The following is a 20,545-nucleotide window of genomic DNA, read 5'->3' as shown; positions in this document are numbered from 1 at the left end:
CTTTCATTTTGGGTTTGTTTGTCTCCTGTTGGCTAGTCTTGAGTAGAGCTTTATTCTATCCATAAGCCTTTTAGAACTCTTGTACTTCTTTGTAATCCAACACTCAGTGCTAGTTCATTTGTACTTCTGACTCAGCAATCTGAATACATCAGTTCCAGTTGTCGATCCGATTCTATTCTTTCAGTTCAATTCAGTTGTTTGTCTGGTTTTCCGAAAGTTTATCTGAAGTCTGATTCTGTTTATCCTATTTGATATGATCTAATCTGACATCTGACTCTGAAGTTCTAACCTGGAACAGTTGTCAAGTGACGAGCTCATTTCATTTTGGCGATCGGTGGTTAGCTAAGTCTCTTGGTAGGAACCAGTCTCCCATTTAGAATTCAGAATCAATCTGATGTTTTCAATTCTGCCAAGGTGTTCTGCTAGAGGAAGGAGGTCCAGTACAATGCCTACTGAGGACCAGGACCACATCAACACAGTTGTTGAAGAATTGAAGCAAAGCTCTGATGAAGGATCTAAGTCCTCGAATGAGGAAACTAGTGTCAATCCTGGGAGAAGAGGCAGTGAGGGCATAGGGCTTCTTAGCATTCAGTTCAGTCAAGAAGACGTCATTCAGAGAGATCTGAAAGATGCTCACTCTTATTCGCATGGGTCTCAGGATTCAGATGTGAAGGACAAAGCGAACGTGCACACTTGTGTTAGTGATGCCAGTAGGCATAGCAAAAGAACAATATCACATGCAAAAACCGATCAGAGGATGAACTTGATACTGTCACTGAAATGCTTGATAATTATAATGACAGTTGGGATGCTGATACAGATCCACATAGCAAGCACATACACAGGGAGAAGAAATCGGATCACAAGGAGAAACAACCAAGATGCAGAGACAGAAAATCAGATCATCATAGATCCTAGCATGAGGAAAGATCCATTAATTTGAAGTTTGCTTTTTTGACGTTCAAAGGTAGTAGGAAGGACGACCCAGATGTGCATATCCAATCCTTTGAACAATACGTCTGACCTGAAGTATATTGATGAAGATGAGTGGGGAGAATACTTTCTACAAACTTTGAAGGATGCAGCAAGGAAATGGTATTACCACTATCCAACATGCAAGCTTTGAACCTACATCAAGTTGAAAAAGGCATTTGTGCTGGAGAACCGTAGGGATAAAGGTATCTTTTGTTTTTTTTCAACAAAAGATCCTTTCATTAGTCATGAGAAAAAACTGCCCAAAGGGCTACAATGGACATCCTCCTATGTGTAGGAGTCTACAAATAGAGATAGCAAGCAGCAAGGGAGACTCTCCCTTGGTGCAAATGTGAAGCTGAGCGGATACAAGAAGGGCTACATCATACAATAGGAGGGGGGGGGGGAAAGCCATGCAGGTGGCCTATAGTGCTAATGGGGGTGTCCAGCACGTAGAGTGTAGAAGGGGCCCCTGCTCCAGGTAGAATGAAAGGCCTACCGGCACAGAATCGCGCGCTCAAAATCGCCCTGTATGCGATCGTATTGACCGCACAGGGTGTGGATAATCTCCTGCCAAATAGCTTGAATTGTCTCTGCTAGGGGCTCCTGACGTCCCTCGAAAGCTCTGAAGCACCTAGCTCTCCAGATGAACCATGTCCTCTCTCTCCTGTGTCCATGCGACTGTCGTGAAGTCAGGTGGAGGGAACTTGCGAGGCTGTCCCCGCGTGAAATGGATGGCCTGGCTAGTGGGCTCCGTCTCGTAGCTCAGGGCTGGCCCCGTGGTGGTGGACCAAGCTGCTGCTCCCCAGGTGTATACCCCCTCCGGTGAGAGAGAGGACATGATGCGAAATATCCTCAGCCAGACCTGCTGTGCTTGTGGACAGTCCCACAAGCAGTGTCGCTGTGGCTCTAGTCGATGTCAGCAGCCGCTGCCTGCAGGCCTGCGGCAAACCACTGTAGATCAGCCAACTGCCCACTGCAGAGCCCCTGTGTGCAACTAGCCACTGAAATGTAGATATCCTGCGAGCCTGACGACTAACCCAAATGCGGGTCCAAAAATCTGCTAGGAACTCATGCGTCAACCCCTGCAATCGCCAGTGCTCAGCAGCTGCTGGGATAGTTGCACGCCTCGCTGTCAAGATGTGCCGGTCTAATTTGACAGTGTACTGGAAAAAAGAGTGTCCAGGGGTATCCGTCTCATAAGGATCATACCATATCCACTCCCCCGGGTCCCACTGAAGACGGGCTAAGGACCGAGCTCCATAAACCGAGATGCGCCAGTCTGTGTCAATCTCTGCAGGGTCCGGGTCAATGTGCCACTTCCGCGAAGCAGCTGCAACGATCCGAACGCGCTGGAAAATACAATCAACAACCAGAGGGGACTCGTCCATCACCCTATATAGTCTGCCCTCTGTCTGGACTTCAGAGTAGAGGCATCTACCATCCTCTGTGCATGCTCTAACTGCAATCAAGATCTCATGGTGCGTGAATGCTCCCATCCAACGCGATGCCGCTGGTGCAAAAGGCGTAAACCACTCCTCCGTGAGCGCAGCCTGTATATCATCTCTCATAGTCTGTCCTCCTCTAACTAGGCTCAGCTGCTCAAGCTGTAGCTCCTCTGGTAAACTAGTGAAGGCCTGCCACTCACCAAAAGTGCGTGCTGGGCCAGCTGCTAGGCGGCCCCATGCCAGTCGGGGGCGCGTGCCCAGCATATACTCATGCCCTGTGCGAACTGCAGGACTCCATATCAAGGGCTGTCTCGCCCTCTCCTCGTCGCATGAGGGTGGGCGTTGAGATAAGCTAGGGTGGAGGAACTCCCAAGCTCGAAGAATACTCAATGCAAAACTGTTCTCCCAGCCTCTTCTCAAGCCTGTCCTCCTCATCTCTATGAAAATCCACCTGATCTCTGGGGCCCAAGTGCCGCCTGCTAGGGGAGCTCGAGCCTGAAGCCTCTGAAAAAGCAACTCCTTCCACGGCCCGGAGCCCAGAAGGAGTCCTCGTACAATAAGCTTCCCCAGCAGCGCTCTGCTCTGATCCATTGGATCTATGATACCTAACCCTCCCTTGGCCAGGGGAAGGGTAATAACTGTCCAGGCTACCTTCGTCTAAACAGGCTGTCCATCGCGCCTAGACCAAAGAAAGTGCTACCTTCGCCTGGGCGGGCTGTCCATCGCGCCTAGACCAAAGAAAGTTCCTGATCAGCCGTTGGACCTGGCTGATACAAGAACTAGAAAAAATCCAATAAGAAGTGATATACCACATAGTCGCCAGTAGAACCTGGTTTGCCACCACCACCCGCCCTGCTAGAGAGAGCCGAGCGGTGCTCCAATAGAGTAACTTCCTCCGAATGCTCAGAAGAAGAGGGGAAATCTGCTGCTCGGGTGACAAATCCAAGCCGACGTGACATCCCAAATATCGCACCGCAGTGCTAGGGGGGGTCCATCTGAAGTCGGGGTCTGGGCTCCACGATGGAGTGGGGGAGCTACTGATCCAAAAAGCCACTGTCGTGCGCCAATTGATCAGCGCCAACCTGCAATGACTGCTCTGCCCGCTGCAGATTGGCCTCATGGCCATGCAGATATAACCCAGTGTCATCAGCAAACTCAGAATCCAGCAAATCCTCTCCCCCATTTGGGAGCTGAATACCTCGCAACCCAACCTCCTAAGCCCTCAGATACATGCTCAATGCCTGTGCGAAGAATAGGAAGAGGAAAGGAGCAAAAGGGCATTCCTGTCGTACTGAACGAGTCAACTCAAAAATAGGACCATGGCCTCCTGCCATCAAAACCTGACTCCGTGCTGTAGAGTAGAGGGCTGAGATCTCCCGAATCCAACTAGCCTCAAAGCCCATGCGAAGCATAGTCCCCTCCAAGAAACCCCAATCAACCCGATCATATGCCTTCTCAAAATCGAGAAGGAGAACAACCAAGTCCTCTCCCAGCAAACGAGCAAGCGCGGTGGCCCCCCAAAAAGTAAAGATGTTCTCAAGGATGCTGCGCTCCTTGACAAATCCCGTCTGTGTAGCATGAATCAAATCCCCAAGGAAGGGCTGGATCTTCAAACTCAAGGCCTTAGCTAGGACCTTGTATACTGTGTTGAGGATCGTAATAGGCCTCCACTGCCGAATGTCATCTGTCACTCCTTCCCCCTTGGGGATAAGAAAAATCAAGCCCTTTGAAAATCTCTGAGGCATAGTCCCAGTATCCAAAATGTGCTGGAAGCCCCTCCGAAGCCTGGGCCCGAAAATCTCCAAGTACCGCAGAAAGAAAGCAGGAGATAGCCCATCCTTCCCAGGGCAGCTATGCCGAGGGAGGGCCCTCAGGGCATCTGCGAGCTCCAAGTCAGAAAGTGGCTCAGCCAAGGCAGCCCTCATGCGATCTGTGACCCTCCTCTGCACATAAGCCCACACTGTCTGCCTGCAAGTCTCCCGTGCCTCCGTGGGCGGCTCTGCTGAGAGCAACTCCCTGTAATAGTCTGTAGCAATAGCTCGGATCTCATTAGACTTTGTCGTGACTGAACCATCCTGGCGTCTAAGCTGGCGCACCCCTGCTCTGGCATGTCTAGGGCCTGTGATAGCAAAAAACTCTCCTGTCACTCTATCTCCTAACCGAGTCAACTGAGAGGCCTGTCTGTGAAAATAGAACTCATGCCGAACCTCCTCAATCTCGATGACCTCCCGTTGGGCCTGACTCAACTGTGTCTCACCCACTCACAGGAGGGCTGCTGCTCCTGAAGCCTCTGTAATGAGGCCAGGCTGCGTCTGAGCCGGCGCTCGCGCTCTCGCGTCTCCTCAAGCCCTGCCAAAGCAATCTCATGCATAAAAGAGCTGAGTGCAGTAATCCCATGGGCGCACTGCTCAGCTGCATCCAAATCCATACTCTGGCTCTCCTGCCATATACGCTCAATGACCTCAGTAAGGCTAGCATCAGAGACAATCCTGTCCGGGATCCTCAGTTGGAGACTGGGCTCCTGAGGCTGCTCCTCTAAGGCCAGATTGACTGGCGCGTGATGTGAGAAAGACGTACCGGCCAAGATCCCAACTGCTCCCCCCCGAGCCCCAAAGTGATCAGATACATAGAACCGATCAATGCGTGAAAGATTAGTTCCTCCCTGTCGGCGATCCAACCGAGAGAAACTCAAGCTGCCTTGAGAGCGCAAAAAAGCCTCATGCTGCCATACATCCGTGATCCTCAGAGTCATGCATAACTACTCCCAAGCTGCCAGCTCTGCCCCCTGTACTGCCACATGACTCCCTCCCACCCTGTCCGGAGGGGTCCTCAAGCATGTTGAAGTCACCTCCAACATACCAATGATCAACATCAGGCAATGCATGCGTGATTTGAGTCCAAAACTCAGCCTTGGCACTAGCATGGTTCGGCGCATAAACATTTAGCACCCCTACGTGCTCACCGTGTACCCTCAAAGTGACATACTGCGCCCGACCAGGCACTATAATCGTCCTATCCACAATAGCCTGCTGCCAAGACTCTCCATTAGATATACATACACCACCTTGCCCTCCCATGGGGCCAAAGCCTGCTGATCAAAAAGTATCCCACTTGCCCGATAAAATCGAGCCAAATCTGCGAACCTTGCTCTCACTCAGATGGTGCTCTTGTAGCATCAAGATGTCAATACTGCCTTCTACCAAGCATCTCTGTAGCTCTTGACGAAGCCGACCTCTGTAACGCATAAACTGCGAGCCGCCAAGACCCTGCACATTCCATGAGATAACCCTCATGGATGACTGCTGGAAGTAGATGCTGACTCGGCCATACGGCGAGCTTTTGCCTCCGGCTTGGACGGGGAGTAATCCCCGTCCGACCGATTGCGAATCTGCCCGCCCTGTGCTCCACAAGCATTGCGAATAACCACCCAGTGTCTTTGGCCCATGGCCACTGCCTCTGTCTCGGGGAGCATATCCTCATAAATACATACATACCTAGGATCTCGTGCGAGGTTTGCCACTATACGAACAAATAAGTGACGAACCCCTACAGAGTCCACACTCCTTGTGACAAAGAACTGTGCTAAATCCCACAAATGATCGAGCATAGTAGTGACCTCCAAATCACCAACATGCTGAGAAAACTCCACTGCCTGGCTGTGCAGAGTCTCTGTGGCACTATCTAGAGTCGACTCCCTATCACTGGATCCACATAGTGGGAAAGAGAAGGCCATTGATGAGTGAAGAGCCTCCTCTCCCCGTGCCTGCACAATCACCACATGAACTCTGATTGGTGCTGGCTCGTGCGGGCCCTCGACTCCAAATAGACTGGCTGCTGAGTCTGTCTGGGGGCAGGCTGCTAGGCTGCCTCCCTCTGCGATGGCCTTGCCCAGGCTGCCACTCAGAACCTGCGGCGGAATCTCCAGCAGCCGGCAGCTGTGCTGGCTGAGGGTCTGCTGAGGTACCAGCAGCCTGCTGTGGCTGAGGTGCTGTTGATGGCCCAGCTGACGTCTACTGCTGCGGCTGAGGTTGAGGTCTCTTGCGAGGGCAAACTTTGGCCAAATGGCCAACTTGCCGACATATAAAGCACTGATTCGGGAGCCCCGAATACTCAACCCTCTGATCAATCCATCCCCCGCCTACCAAAGGCAACTGTACAGCCTTTGGCAGAGAGGCAATGTCTAGGACCAATACCCTGACTGAGGGAAGCCCCGCAGCTCTAGCCACCACTGAAGCTGCCGTCGGACCACTCTCGAGAACCGATCCCACCAGTGAACCAATCCTAGACAGAAGAGGAAGATACTCTCGTCTGAGGCCAGGGAAACACACAGTGAGGTGAAAGAGACGGACGCCTCTCTCTGCGGCAGCTGCTGGGTCAAAACCATGCTCCCAACGACTGAAGAAAGCCCGAGCCCCCTTGATATCCAGAGGGCTCATAGCTAGAACCTGGGCGACGCTCTGCGGAGACTCGAACTCTATCTGATAATGTCCGCGGCCCAGGAGCTGCACATCCAAAATCTTGCCCACATCAGCAAGAAGGCGGGCCTGCAAAAGATCTCAAATCTCCCCACGATTGGGGCGGGTGCCAACAATCCGGCAGATGGTGGAGTGGGCCTGAAGCGGCTCCACCTCTGCTGCGAGGCTCGCTTCCTCTTCTGGCGAAAGAGAAAGCCTGACGGGGGTCTCCTCGAGGGCATCCGAGTCCCTCTTAGGCGGGGCGGGAGGAGAATCCATCAGAGTCTGAAGCTGGGGCGAAGTCGGTGGCGAGGCGAGGAGGCCGAAGGGGATAAGCGAGTAAAATTCCTTTGAGGCGGGGAAAAAACGAGTAAAATTCCTTTGATGCCGACAAAAACACCCTCGGAACATAAGGCTTGAGGGAAAAAAACCTTTCAGCCAAAAGCTCAAGCGCAACAAAGGGCTACCCAAAGCTAAAATAAAATCCGAAATGGCGAGGCGAGAACGAGGGGAGGTGGAGGACGGGCGAGAAGAGCAAATCGACGGGCGAGGGCGAGGGCGAGGGCGAAATGGCAGGTGAGGGGGGCGAGTGGCGAGGGTGAGGGTGAGGGTGAGGGGCGAGTGAAGGCTGAGGGCTGAGGGCGAGGACAAGGGGGGGAGCAGGTGGCGAGGGAGATACGCAGGAACATAGGGAGCAGGGGGGGGGGGGCGCGGGCTTCAACGAGCACATATTAGGGATAAAGGTATCTTGTGTGAGCTGGATAAGATTAAGGAGGGAAAGCTGTCGGTTAGAACCTATGTGGAGAAGATCAAGGAGCTAACCAAACAACTAAATGAACCTCCTTCAGAGAAAAGGGTAGTGCATGGTTTTTGAGCGGACTCAGAAGTAAGAAACTAAGGGAGCAAGAGGTATCAACACCAACTATGAAATTTAATGACCTAGTACAGAGAGCTCTGAAGTTGGAGCAACAAGCAAAGAAGGAGGACCACAAGGGAAGAGGGAATTCAAGCGACAACGAATCATCTACTGAGGGGTCTGGTTCTAGTTTGAGTTCTTCTAATAGTAAATGAGGAATCTCAAAGCTCGAGCGAGATTTTCCGAGCAATCCCTAAAACGAGCGAGATAGGGCAAGACACATATACAAAACAAAAACCAAACATGATTTCTTCGGTGACTTTAAGCACAACAAAAAATTAATTCAAGACTGCACCTATTTTTAATGGTAAATCAACCACAAATTTTTGACCGACAAAACCCTTTGAATAAGGTTTGGGTAGAGTGTTTCCTTCGATGGGCTAGAACACTTGGAACCATTATAATGGCATGTTGATATTCCTTTCCTTGGAAATCGTTGCCCTCAAAATATTAGAAGCTCATTGAAATTTGCTACCACCATTGATCCTTGTTGGATATAAATCTCATATTCCTACCTCCTTACACGCAGGACCTCATAGATCTTGTTAACAATTTGGGTGTTTATTATCATTAAGCATCACATATGACACACTGGTGTGTGTATACTATCGTTGCAATATGTCATAGTTCCATTGCTTCCATAAAAAGGGTGATGAAAAACTATTCCCCAATTTCATCCCCCCAATCAAAGGGTTCAACCACGTGCTTTACACTAAAAAGGTAAGGTTGTTGCCACTGAAACAAATCTCATGAATAAGAAGAGTTTGGGAGCTCTTCACTTCTTCTTCTTCTCCTCTCTCTCACTCTACCTCAAGTTGTAATGGGTTGATGTACGATACCATATTATGCGTTACTCTAGAGAAAATTGTGGGAACTTGAAAATAAATCTATTATTGAAATGAGGTCATTCTTTTGAGAACTCAACATCATGGTATATATTAAAGTATGGGTCAAACCATCGTATGAAGTCTACCATCGAGGGGGTGGGAAGGTTAGTGTTGTTGCCAAAGATGGTGGTGACAAAGGTGTCAAAGGAGGTGGTAATGGTGGGGGATTATAAGGAGTGCTTCAATAAAAGAGTATGCGGTGGATAAAGTTATGAACACTTTTCTTAGGACAAATTCTCCCCATGCAACGGCGGCACTGTCTCTCGGGAGGGGAGGAGTTGTAGCAACATACCTTGCCGTCTCTGCTTGAGGCTCTTCGCACTATTGCTGTTGTCGACAAATTAATTATCTTTTATCTGCTTGAGGCTCTTCGTGCTGTTGCTGTTGTCGACAATTAATTATCTTTTATCTTGCAACTGCTATTTTTATTACAAGCGTGGCTCCAAAGGAACGCTGAAAAGCAACATCTTATAATGGCTTCAAAAAGCCTAAAAGTTGTGTACAGCATTTCATAGGCACCATGCCTATATCACTCCTTGCAAGCAGGCAGTGCCAACAAACTACCTTCAATTGTTTTGAAATGAGGCTGGAAACATTGAGTATGGCAATATAATTAGGAGCACAATGCAACCCAGTGACAAGAATAGCATTTCTCCATGTGATGCTTTTAGCAGAAACCACAGTGCAGCCTTACTTTCGAGCTCTTTAAAAATGCCTTAAGTCAGGATGGGAAAGAGCTTGGATACATGTTCTAATGGAATGCTCTCCACAACGCTCTTCTTCAACTCTGGATAGTTATCCTCATTGGGAGGGAGGACAACAAGTTGTCCTCCACCAAAAAGCTTTTCTACAGACCAACCATTACTAGCAATCTGATGCTCCAAAAACTTGTCTAGCGATAAACCTTCCATGTTTATGGGCTCTAGTAAGAAAGAGAGAGAACATGCAAAGCAGATCCTTGTATTGCTTGCTCGAACCCTGGAACACCCTCCAAAATATGGCGATTTCTAGCAGCCTCATCCCATTAAAATTCCCTGAATCTGGCTGTCTCCAAATGGTTGTCAGGAAGGGATCCTCCATTTGAAGCTTTTCAGGTATCATAAACATGCAAAGATTGAAGTCTGGTGCAGGAAGCGCCATCAATGCCTTCTTGCCACAATTTGGATATTCATTCGAGACGGTTCAGACTGATAAAGCCGCAATAGGCATAGGTTTTCATCCAAACTGTAAGTCTGCGTGTTAACCTGCTCCAGCAAATACGCCTCAAGGTCCGGAAGGATGTCTCAATTGTAGGGATTGACTGCCAAAAGTTGTTCCATAGTGTACTGAGGAGTAACCTCCTTCTCAGGTGTCGCTGCTACCCGATCCCACTACACTGTGAAGAGTGCTTCTCTCTCTCTCTCTCTCTCTCTCTCTCTCTCTCTCTCTCTCTCTCTCTCTCTCTCTCTCTCTCTCTCTCTCTCTCTCTCTCTCTCTCTCTCTCTCTCTCTCTCTCTCTCTCTCTCTCTCTCTCTCTCTCTCTCTCTCTCTCTCTCTCTCTGTGTCACACTGAGTTTTAAAAAAGCGCCGCTACCCGACCCCACTGCACTAAGAGCTTCTCTCTCGCAGCATCGGAGCCTCTCTCTCTCTCTCTCTCTCTCTCTCTCTCTCTCTCTCTCTCTCTCTCTCACACAGAGTTTTAAAAAAACACTGTTTGAAAGAGCGTGTGCCGGCGTGCGCTCTTTCAGACAGTTTTTTTTTAAAACTCTGAGAGAGAGAGAGAGAAAATACCGTTGGAGGAAGGATTCTGAGAGGGGTTGCGGTAGACGGAGCACCTCGTCCTTGGCAGCGGTTGCAGCAGCAGTAGAAGCAGCCATGGGTATCGACTTGCCTGCTGGGGGACACAATAATAAGACAAAGCGCACTGCTCCTAAGAGTGACAATGTCTATCTGAAGCTTATTGTCAAGCTCTACAGGTTTCTCGTTGAAAGGACCCTCTGCTTATTGTCAAGCTCTACTGGTCCCTCTGCATAGCCTAGCTCTCTCAGTCGGACGCAGACTCAACAAAGACTCTCTTCTCCAGGTCGCCGCCTTGATCTCTGGAGTCTGGGCAGTGCCGTTAGTACATGTGTGACGTAGACATACAAACACAAAGCTCATTCAGTTGCTCTCACACACTGCAAGGTCCCGGCGCACTGGACGAAATTCTGCGAAACTCCAATTCATATCTCTCTCTCTCATCTCAAGACTCTCACACACACACACACACACACGCGCGCGCGCACATGCACGCAGACAAAACCCAGGGTCCCAGACCCACCTTCTTTCCCAGCTCCAGCTGCCCTCCCTCTCACACAATACCCACCTTTCCTTTTTGAAAACTCTGTCGCTCTCTCTCTCTCTCTCTCTCTCTCTCTCTCTCTCTCTCTCTCTCTCTCTCTCTCTCTCTCTCTCTCTCACTCACACACACACACACACACACAATATAGACACAAAACTCCACCCACCTCTTTCCCTTGCTTTTGAGGAGTCTCAACCCAAAGTGCTCCTTTTCCACGACGCTTTAGAGCAGCCAATACTCTTGTTAACGCTCAGAATTAGCTCCATAACCGTCTTCCATAGCCAATTACACACAAACACCCACCCACTCACATTACAGACCTACCAGGAAAGGACATGCAGCCCGTTTAATGCTGTGTTTTTGAAGCGGTTGTTTATGAGCACAACTTATAACATGCCGCCTCTATCTTTATCTCGTCTCATACGTTACATGAAGGGGAAGGAGGACGAGGTGTAATTGTGGGAACTGTGACGGACGATGTTAGGGTGTATTGAGTTCCAGCATTGAAAGCTGCCACACTGCGCTATACAGAGACTACCCCAGCCCGGATCTTGAAAGGTGGTGGAGAATGTTTCACATTTGACCAACTTGCTTTGAAGGTCCCAACTGGCTCAAATACTATACTTCTGAGAGGTCCAAAGAACGCCCACGAAGCTGTGAAGCACTTTGGGAGAGCTTGAGGTGTACCGCATAGTCACACAAAGCCTTATGTTTGGTCCAAGGGTCACAAGTTTGAGAGAGCTCGTGGTCGACGTAACAGCAGAGGATACAGAGTTTAGTTTTGTAGCTTTTGGTTACTTTTGCGCAGTATTGTATCAAACACTGTGCTTGTAGTTGGCTTGTTACTGAAACTTATCTCTGAGGTCTGCTAGCCCTCGTCATAATTGTGTTGATCGGGTACTTTGTGAGGTGTCTTTGTGAGAGCCATGGTGAGGTTTCAGTATGTGGCCCTTTGGAACTGACAAGCTGCTGCTGACAAAAAAAAAATCTGGTTTAACAAATAAGTAATGCATGTAATCATCATGTATCATGATTCTATCAAAGCCGCCGCAACATCGACCATGGTCGGTGATTCGAGAGGAAGATGTAAGATAGCATGCATGTATGCTATGGGTTTCTTGTTTGGAGGACCACCATTTATCAAGGTTGAACTACTTTTTGTCTTCTGTGTAAGCAAAGATTGGTATCTAGTCTATTAATACTGAATACCCATCAAGACATGAGACGTCTTATTTTGTGACGTTTGTTTTGAATTAGAGTGATGGACTAATTTTTCCTTTTTCTAAAAGTGTGTGTGTGTGTGTGTGTGTGTGTGTGAGAGAGAGAGAGAGAGAGAGAGAAATATCTAAGACAATCTCCATCGTTCTTTTTTGGACAGAGAAATTACATTTTGCGAGGTAGTGTTCACCAAGAACGTTTGTAGGGACCACTTTTCAAGAAAAATCATTTTTCCAAACATACATATTCCTTTCCTTGAATTTGCGAGGAGAAAGTTTAAGAAAATTAAGCTTATTTTTTGGGGCTTTACACTATTTTTCTCTATATTGGGGTGTAATTTCTCCTTTTCCCCTTAGCCTCAACTGGCCTACTACTCAGTTCAACATAATGATAGGTTCATTATTATATTTATTGCAATCATGCCGAGATTCCAACAGGTGCAGCATTAGCCCTTTGCAAGTTGTCCAACCAAAAACTTAGCAAGCTGGACTCGAACTCTCATTGCTCCACACACGCATCTTCAAGTCAACTAAGCTAACCACGTAGGAGGCTTCATATGCTGGGCGGCATAGTGCAACGCATTAATAAAAAAAATTAACTAGGCCTCCCCAAAATCTGCCTAGCCACGCTGTCATCAATGACTGTGTGTCATTGACCCCACGCTATTGCTCGTGTTAGAATTTGACTCTTTTGCTCACCTATACCAGCATGAGCGACACAACGTAAATATGCTCAACTCTTCCAGCTTGAGCAGTACCTAGAATAGCTAAGACGCTTAGACCACAAAGAATATTACTTGAAGCTTTGGGACTAACACCTCACTCATTTTGTGGCTTACTACTCGATTCTGACTTTTATGACTTGTCGGTTGCCTATTGCACTGCATTGTGACAAGTTCTTCGGCTGTTGTAGTGGCTACTGAGACATACTTCGTGAAGTTTCATCGTTTCCTTGTACCTTCTTCTCTTTGTAGTGCTCAGGTCTCTCGTCAGTCTGCTATAGTAGACGACTCCACGCTATTCCTTTTGTCAATCCCATCCTTTGTCTTTGCAACATGCATCGTATTTTTTTAAATAAGACTATATCATGCATTGTCTTTCTCCAAATTTACTATATCATGTACAAACACTTGCTCGGGTTTGTCCTTGCTCGGAAAAAACCGCTCGGTGCATGGTAACACTCATAGTAAATCAATGGATCAGTCTAAGAGTAAGAAGAAGGGATCTTGGACCAAGAAGATAGAGGCATCTTGAAGCAGATATTACGTGCAGTTGGAAAGGTAGAGATATGGTGTACAAAGTGCAAGTGAAAGAGCACATGTTTGACGAGTGTTGCCAATGTACCTACTGTAAAGCATTGGGACATTTGTGGAACAACTGCAAAATCAGAATGCACCATTTCAAAGAAGACAAAGATGTGTCCTTGATAGCTCTGGCAAACTCAGAACCAGCAAAGCAAGAGGGAATGTCAAAGAATATGGATAATGGGGCCTGTATCAGCAACATGGCAAGAAGGGAACGTTATCAGAACTTTGCTGGTAGAGGTAAGATGGCACACCCAGTTTCTGTGTGAGTGATCACCAATAGTGTTGGGGTTGTCATCGAGGAGCTGTCAGATAAGCCGGGCAAACAAACAAACCAAACTGAAGTGGGATAAGCAAAGAGCTGTTTGGAAGGTCAAGAAGGTGGGTGAATGGCAAGAGCAAAGGACACTCGTGGCCAAGATCACTCCAGGGTCTAGCGAAGAAGATTCCAGAGAGATCAGAATGCTCGGAGGCCAGAACCATTCAACGGCTTTCACTGAAGGCTTCATAGGCTCTGGAGAAGGAACTCGCAAATAAAGAATCTGGTAAGGAAAATGCTGGAAAAGAAGTTGAAAAACCAGCAAAGGGCTTAGAGGAGCACCTGGGGAAGGATGTCCTGCAAGTCAAGGTGGACTTGGCCGAGGCTGATAAATCGCATCTCAGGATGGAAAATGTTTAGAAGCAACAATCCGATTCCCCACAAAAGGATCCATCAGCTAGAAGACCCAGGAGGCTAGTAGAGGCATGGCACTGTGAGGACAGTTATTGAGAACAAAGATCATCGAGTTTAGATAGTAACTTTGGAACTGAACAGGACTAGATCTATATCAAGATCTGTGAGCGAATCCAACTGGACAATACTAGAAGAATTTTGTCTGAGACTATCAGTTTTATGAGGAAGCAAAGGAAGAAAAAGAGTCAGATGCGATGGCAGTGGACTTTTCTGAGTTCAAAGATGATGAAGTATTGATCATCCAAATCGACTATAGATTAGCAAACAATGAGAACCATTGTCTGGGGTCTAAGGGAGCATGCTAGTCAAAGATTAAGAATTCAAGAAATGAAACCAGCTCCTTTCAGAATCCGAATGGCGGACCAACAGATAGTTTAAGTTAGCGGTTTGATTGAAAATATGTAGAGATCGGGGTAGGCTCTGAGAAGTTCAAAACCAGTTTCTTTGTATTAGATGTGCAAGGGGTATATAGAGTGCTATTGGGAAGGCCATGGCTCAAGAGTGCATGAGCCATACATGACTATACATGCCAATCAGTGGCATTCAATGGCAGGCGGCTTTCAACATTCAATGACTTACTTTCGGATGGACTTGTCTACACATGGGCGGCCATGAGAGGGGGCAACCCTTAGAGGCTCCTTTGCATCTATAAAAGGAGGCCTCTTCTACACCTGAAAATAGAGTAAAGCAAGGAGAAGCAAGAAGTGCAAGATAGAGAGAGAATCACGCGAGACGACCATTAAGGGTTTTTAAACCCTTTGTAAATTACTTTAAGTTTCAAGTGTAAAGCCAATGAGTGGTTGCTTCCCCATGGAAGTAGCCCACACTTAGGTGAACCATGTACATCTTGTGCTCTCCCGCCCCCCGCCCCCCCTCTCGTATGATTTTTCTCTTTCCATTAATTACATCACGCTACTCGCTACTTAGTACTCAATAATCACAAAAGGACGAGGAGGAGGAGGAGAGAAGAAACGTATTAATGTTGTAGTGACACTCACAATAGATCTTTGAGGTCTCCTTGAGGTTGTGGAGATATTGCAATAGCTTTACAGAAGAACAGACTAGTTGGTCATCGATTCATCAAAAACATTGGTAGTGCCTTACAATGTTTAGTGGTCAGATACCAAACGGAAAGAACAGATGCTGATATCATCACTGATGGTTGTGTTGCCACTATCCAAACTGGTTGGAACACAATTGTGAATACTCTTGGCTAGATGATATAAGCTCAGAGTTTCATCAAACAAGCTGATGTAACCAAGATAGAATGCGGATTCGAGAGAGAAATTGTCAAATGAGAAGATAGAAGCTCAGAGTTTCATCAAACAAGCTGATGTAACCAAGTTAGAATGCGGATTCGAGAGAGAAATTGTCAAATGAGAAAGTCAAAAAAAGGAGATACTCCAGCTTAAAGAGTATCTCATTGAAGAAGAATGTTAGAGGGAGCAGGATGCAAAAACCATCAAAGAGCTCCAACATCTAGCAGAGCAATTGAAGGTCCAAAATCCCAGTTTAAATGCTGAAAAATGGAGGTTCACAAAGGATATGGTTGCACAAAAGGTCTTATTGGATCAAAAGACTGTAGCTCTAAGCAATTCAAAAGAGGTCCATGGTTTACCTCAACAATCAATTCTTGACAAGTACATCGATCGATCATTAGTGGACATATCTGACTCGGATAGAAATTTAATCTTGATTCTCGAAGATCTACAAATCTTGTAATTGTAGCGCAGATAGTGTGTCGTGCTCTCTACAGTGGGTTCTCCTCAGTGCAATGTGCGTGACAATCTCACTCAAATAGACTGAAAACAAAGGAACAAACAGACAACAACTGAGCTCACAGAGACACAACTGCAGACCAGAACATATGACTCGACTCTCAAAGAACTGATACAGACTCTGGCGTCGTAGCACACCCAGCTGCAGCCCAGGACTCACAGGTACAATGTGGTGTCGAGGCTCAGATGTGCAGGGATGGTGAAGCAGTGTTGTATGTATAGGCTCACTCTAGACGACTACGTAAAAGATAAAATCATGACCCAACCACTACTACTCATATATACAACCATAAAGAGCCACCAATGGCTCATCAATGTCAGCATCTAAGTCTATCTCCACTGAGAGGTGGTGGTGACATGGCCACGATGTCCACTCGACCACCGTATCCCTGCCACGTGTCACTGCCAGCGAGTCCGTCCAGTGTGAACCAGACCAGACCAAAGACCAACTCTAAAGTCCAAACGGTACTAACTGTCCAGTGAAAGTGACACTGTAGCGTGCTACAGGTTGCCCGTCACAAGACCGCTTTCCGTCCCGGAGAGCAAAAACTGAAGAACTGAAAGATCTGCAACCAGGCTAAAAACTCCAAAAGGTGATATCTACTAGTGGTCGGATGATGGAGGAGGGGGAGGGGGAGGCTGGTAGAAAAGTGGATAAGGAGATGGAGGCCATTTGTATGGTGGGGGATAGTGGCCATGAGGAGGGTACATTGGATATTGAGTGGCCACCCCATGAGCAGCAGTACACTGAGTAGGGACAGGTGGAAATTTAGGAAAAGACTGAGTAGGCTGAGAAGGTGGGACATGTGCAAACCCAGGAAAAGATTGAGTAGGCTGAGAAGGTGGGACAGTTGGTAGGAATCCAGGGAAGCTGTAGAAGGACGGAGGGAAAGAGGTGGATTGGGAGGGGGAGGCTAGAGAGGGTCCATGAAACTGTGAGGAAGCCGATCCTGCTGGCTTAGACTCCCTAGTAGTAGGATTTGTTTTCTCAGCTGCTTGAGAATCCCTTGAATGAGCTTTGGAAACGTCCGTCTGTATGTGTGGTGCCATAGTTGGAACTGGCGTAGAACTCGGAGTTGTAGCTGTAGCTGTAGCTGTTTGTGAAATGGCTATAGATTGGTATTTGGCACATGAGGGACACATTGCATGTACCACACGAGAAAGGTCCTCAACTGTGGCCATATCATTTGCCTCTTTTAACTGTATTTGTTGAGTGCGGACAATATGTTTGAGGTCCTGTACCTGTTGAGTGAGAATCTATATGCGATCTTGGGTCTGAGCAATTAACATGTCCCTATCCATCGATCGTTGAAGGTGGCTGTGCACTTCCCTTTGCATACTGTCATAGACAGCACGATGCAGACCGTTGGTACCTTGCAATGAGATGGCTGCATCCATAATCGTTAAAATTGCTCTTCTGTCTGCATCGAAAAGTCTGTCGGCTTGAGGCGCAAAATTGGCAAAACATGTCAGGTTGCCCAGAGCTAGGTGTGCCAGAGCTAGATGCCCCTGCAGTACCCCTATGTGTCCCTGCACTAGGAGTAGTAGTAGTAAGTGGTACTGCCGACACCAGTGGAGAGTGTGTTTCGGTGCCTGCAACACTACTCACAAGAGGTGGTGTAAAAGTAGAGGTGGCCACAGAAGTAGTCGTGCTCACTCTTGGGTTTGCGGTATTGACGTCAGAGATTTTAACCTTTGATTCAGAGAAGGGTAGTGTTGCTAGCTCCTCTGTCGAATCCTTTTGTACTTTTGCCCTCTTGCGTAAAGTGCCTTTCCCTTTGGCCATTTTGGAATGTCCTTGTTCTTTGGCATCATCTTGCAGAGTGAGAACAGCGGTTGCATCTGCCTTTTGCTGCATAATTTGCACTACCCAATACATCATAGGGGCTACATAGCAATTGAACCTCTCCGCTTTTCCTTTACGTTGAGTCCGAAATCTTTTTTCCTTGTCCTGTAGCGCCTTAAATAGCAGATGGTGAAACGGATACGGCAGGCAGCAGTGGCAGAGACAAAAAAATGCATCGCATATTCCTGGAGAAGCTGGAGAAGATGAAACTACTCTTTCCGGTGCGCGCAGTAAAAAATAATATTGTAAAATTGAGTACAGTTGCTGATTCCTGTGATAGTCTCCATGGGAGTGCAGCAACAATTCTTGGCACGCATTTGCAGTATCTTCCGGGGAGAGATTCGAGAAGGTTTTTGTGGCAAGCAAAGGTGCCAGCATATTCAATATCTCCATAGCATGTCCGATATCCTCCACTGTAAGGGTAATTCCATTTAGTTTTGGAAAAGTAAGCAAGAGGGCACTCAGCTTGGCACTGGAAATTGTGCAGGACAAATCGGCCCGAGCCAAATTTTGGAGACCCAGGTGTGGTATTTGCTGCTGAGAGAACACATCTTTGAGTGCTAGGTTGGGCACCTGTAAATGATAGATCATTAGTAAGGGTACCTTCGAGATGGCACCAGAAAGGCGGGGCACCTGGAGGGTGGTGACCTTGCCAGCAGTGACTGATTGGGGTGAATCTTCCTCGGGCATAATCTGATTTACTGTCACTGTTATCCCCCGAGGAGGCAGAGGATTCTTCCTTCGACTGGAGGTGCTGCTCCCGATTTCGAGTACGAACCATCTTGAAAAATGATGACAGCACCTGATACTGATATAACTATCTTCGCAATTGAGGGGAGCTCTCTAAGCCACAACTAGATAAACCACAACCAGATACATTTACCCAGCCACACCCAAAATACATGTAAGTCACTGTAGCCAGGTCAAGCTTGAAATTGTTTTTTTTCCTCCTGTTCTGAACGTAACTGTGTTCAGCTGCTAACCCAAGTACAATAATTTAGCGCTGAACTTCACTGTGCTCAGCTGCTATTCCAAGTACTGTGCAACGCCGGGAGAGAGGAACCACCAGATGGCGAGGTGCTATTCCAAGTACTATGCAGCGCTCGGAGAGATGGACCACCAGATGGCGAGGAAGGGAGAGAGACCAGCAGATAGTGCTGCAAGCTAGCCTTCGGCATGGGCTGAAAACGATGGGCAGAGCTGCTGGATTTTTATTTACTTGTTTTTTATGATCGTGATTTAAAACGTTGCGGCTGTTTATAGGTGAGTGCAAATTATTCCAGGTCAGCCTTTCAATTAATTGGAATAATGCTCACGTGGAGACATTCAGCCCAGCTGGTAGGTTCGAAGACGAGAGGGCGAGGGCGAGGCCGAGGCCGGTGGGGGCGAGGCCGGTAGGCAGGAGGCGAGGGCGAGGGCGAGGGCCGCAGCTAGCAGGCGAGGGCTAGAGCGAGGGCGAGGGCCAGGCCAGCAGCCAGCAGGCGAGGGCGAGACCAAGGGTCAGCAAGGGCGAGGCCAGCCAGGGCGAGGGCTTGGTGGCGAGGGCGAGGCTGGGGAGGTAGCAGTTGGTGAACCAATCAGATGCAAGGTGAGGGTAGCATGTGAGAGTACATCAGAAGCACCAAGCAAACAGGCAAAGGGACTAGCAAGAGCAAGGAAGATTAACAGTAATGCGGAAATCAGGTAATCTAACCTCTGAAAGAATCCGTGGTAGACAAAAATGTGAAGTAACATTGCTAATGAACATGGCACACTCATAGATACTCAATTGAAGAGCACTAAGAATTATGCATAGCAAAAAGAACTTAGTGCCACATGAGACGCTAGAGATCAACAGAAGTTTTTATTTGTAAAAAAAGGCATTAGTCGGGTTGAGGTAGTGGGTAGGTTATGCCCAAGACTAAAATCATACTCATCAGAGCAGGGAAGGAGAGGGGTTACATAAGATACAAACCGAGAGTGAAGGAGAGAGTTTCCCAAATTCTAGAATCATGCCCATGAACGTGAACGCAAGAGATCAGCAGGAGAGGTGTATAAGGAGAGGGTGTATGAGATAGTGATTAAAAAGAAGCAGCAGAAAGAGAGGATGTCTAAGATAGTGATGACAAGAAGATCCATTTAAGGGTTCAGGAGTCGGCGAGGATCAACACTTGATTTTAGACCGTTGATCGTCAGCTTACAGCATGATAGCATTTGATCCTAGATCCATTGATCAAAGGCAACTGAACTCCTTTAAGGGTGGATAATTGTACGGCCCCTTGGGATAGAATCTCCTGCACCTTGAATGGTCCCTGCCAGGATGGAACCGACTTCTTTGCTTTTTTAAGATATTTCGCTTGATAGAGTAACACCAGGGAACCTTGCGTTATTTTCGGCTTTCTAAGATGTCGATCATGCCACGCTTTGCGACGAAGTTGCTCGGCTTGGAGAGCATGTGAAGCTAACATCCTGCTTTCTTCTACCATTGAGAGACGAGAGAGGTTTGCAGAAGCAATCCCCGCTGTGACACGAACACTTCCCACTATTGTTGAACCTGAGTTGAACTCATATGGTGCGATTGCTTCTAAACCGAAAGCTAGCTGGAATGGGGTGTAGTTGGTGGTGGCCTTGAAGGAGGTGCGATAAGCCCAAACTGTGCCGAGGATAGCCTGAGCCCAAGTCGTTGGATGC

At 47.7% G+C, this 20,545-nt stretch overlaps 1 protein-coding gene and 2 pseudogenes across 5 annotated transcripts in view; 2 read left to right on the top strand and 1 right to left on the bottom strand.

Moving 5' to 3' along the window:
• LOC147428350 (cilia- and flagella-associated protein 251-like) overlaps positions 1-20,545 on the top strand; it is a 235,631-nt gene that overhangs the window by 118,541 nt on the left and 96,545 nt on the right. The window lies entirely within an intron of this gene.
• Positions 9,174-9,603, bottom strand: LOC147428352 (eukaryotic translation initiation factor 3 subunit K pseudogene; annotated as a pseudogene).
• On the top strand, positions 10,509-11,855 carry LOC147428351 (large ribosomal subunit protein eL18-like; annotated as a pseudogene).

The sequence above is a fragment of the Adiantum capillus-veneris genome, chromosome 23 (assembly GCF_014529385.1).
Source record: "Adiantum capillus-veneris isolate H3 chromosome 23, ASM1452938v2, whole genome shotgun sequence".
NCBI lineage: Eukaryota > Viridiplantae > Streptophyta > Polypodiopsida > Polypodiales > Pteridaceae > Adiantum > Adiantum capillus-veneris.
The sequence above is the reverse complement of the archived record's forward strand: the minus strand, read 5'-3'. Positions and strand labels throughout refer to the sequence as shown.